The following is a 2,312-nucleotide window of genomic DNA, read 5'->3' on the forward strand; positions in this document are numbered from 1 at the left end:
TGGGGGCGATAATATTCATTCATTTTATTCATCAAGGCTTTGAGGAGTGTTCTCTGCTTGAAGACCAGGAGCTCCTCTCATGCGGGATACAGTGAGCACAGAGACTTGCCTTGCAGCTGCTAATTTCACCTTCACTGTTACTGCTTCCTGCCACACACCACATGTGTTCTTTTTTCTCTGCATCTCCAGTAAGTATCAAGACTATATTATCTTATTGGTGCTCCATCAGTCCTTGCCCACTTTGGGGGTTGATATAAGAGCCCCTAAATCTCTGTGTTATTTTTTAACCATCCACAGAAGGGATGACACATTTCCAGTCTTCTCTGACCTAAGGAGCAAACTCTTACCTGCTGTAGCCCAGAATTGCTCAGCAAGAACATGGCTCTGGCATCCTTATTTCCCCAGTTCGAAGTCTTTGAGGCAACTTAAATGGAGAGACCCAGCACAGCTCATTCACTACTCCTGCCATTTTAATTGGATGTTCTTTGACTTAATTTTGTCTCGATGAGAATAAAGCATCGAGAAGCTCTCCCATAAACATGGAGTTGCCTCTGACAGCTTCTGGGAAGGAGCCCCAGGGGGCAGCATGGTGATTTACTATACTAACAGCACTGCAGAACAGCTTTGGCACCAGACGTTTTGAGGGCTTAATTACTGCCTTTAAAATTTAAGCCAGAGTTAGGCACTGAACACTACCCAGCAGAGGAGGAAAAAAAGGCATAATTACAAAGCAAACAAAAGACTTGCAAGATAAAGTTGGTATTATTCTTTGTTGTAGGTCCTGTGGCAACACCAACCTAAACATCTCATCTTTCTTTCTATGGTTAATTTTTCCATTCCTTGTATGACTTTTATTATCTATACAAAGAGAACTGGCCCCTTTGAATCGAACTGAAGTATTCTATCCACAGGTATTATCAGACTTTTACCCACTCCTTAAAAAAATCAGAATTTTTCTACTCCTTTCAGACAGTCTCTGGCCCAAGATACAAAAATTCCAGTAGTCTCAAAATGTTCATATACTTTATTTTTATAAAATACTTTAATCTTATTATGTGTCATAAATACATTTTAAAACAATCCTGTAATCAACTTATGGAAAATAAGTTGATTATTTCAAGTTATTATTTCATTCAACTTACGGAAAACATTCATCACATAATTGGCAAAGCCATTCCACATTGTGAAATCAATCAGGCAGATCAAAGTATTTGAATTCTTTTCAAGTTATAAATGTGTTCTTGCATGTGTGTGTGTACTAAGCTGCTTCAGTCATGTCAGACTCTTTGCAACCCTAAGGACGGTAACCTGCCTGTAATCTGTCCATGGGATCCTCCAGACAAGAACGCTGGAGTGGGTTGCCATGCCCTCCTTCAGGGGATCTTCCTGACCCAGGGATCGAACCCATGTCTCTTACATTGGCAGGCTGGTTCTTTACCACTAGCACCGCCTGGGAAATCCATAAATATGTTCATATACTTTTAATTCTGTGAACCACCCATACCCCCTTTTCTCCCATTGAACTGTTGAAGATAAGCTATATTTTTAGGGCCATTCAGAGTTCCAAAGACAAAACACAGAAACAAACCCACCAATAATGCTGTCTTGCTAGCTATTGTAAGAAGAACAGTTTAAGAGAGAAAGATTTTCTATAAGTGGAAGGACCTTCTTCAAAATGGGAAATCACTTTTCATTAAGAAGGTGATGGTGTTCGCTTTGGCAGCACATATACTAAAATTGGAATGATACAGAGAAGATTAGCATGGCTCCTGTGCAAGGATGACATGCAAATTCATGAAGCGTTCCAGATTTTTGGAGCAAAATAGAAAGCCCAGAGATAAATCCATGCACCTATGGACAACTTATCTTTGATAAAGGAGGCAAGAATATACGATGGAGAAAAGACAATCTCTTTAACAAGTGGTGCTACGAAAATTGGTCAACCACTTGTAAAAGAATGAAACTAGAACACTTTCTAACACCATACACAAAAATAAACTCAAAATGGATTAAAGATCTAAATGTAAGACCAGAAACTATAAAACTCCTAGAAGAAAACATAGGCAAAACACTCTCGGACATAAATCACAGCAAGATCCTCTATGACCCATCTCCCAGAGTAATGGAAATAAAAACAAAAATAAACAGATGAAACCTAATTAAACTTAAAAGCTTTTGCACAATGGAGGAAACTATAAGCAAGGTGAAAAGACAGCCTTCAGAACGGAGAAAATACTAGCAAACAAAGCAACTGACAAAGAATTCATCTCAAAAATACACAAGCAGCTCATGCAGCTCAATTCCAGAAAAAT

General features: G+C 38.9%; 1 non-coding gene across 1 annotated transcript; it reads left to right on the forward strand.

The window, feature by feature from the left end:
* Nucleotides 1–1,707: 1,707 nt before the first annotated feature.
* Nucleotides 1,708–1,814, forward strand: LOC133259962 (U6 spliceosomal RNA). The gene has a single exon (XR_009740626.1). It is a non-coding gene; the product is annotated as a U6 spliceosomal RNA (small nuclear RNA).
* The last annotated feature ends 498 nt before the right edge of the window (nt 1,815–2,312 follow it).

The sequence above is a fragment of the Bos javanicus genome, chromosome 13, assembly GCF_032452875.1.
Source record: "Bos javanicus breed banteng chromosome 13, ARS-OSU_banteng_1.0, whole genome shotgun sequence".
NCBI lineage: Eukaryota > Metazoa > Chordata > Mammalia > Artiodactyla > Bovidae > Bos > Bos javanicus.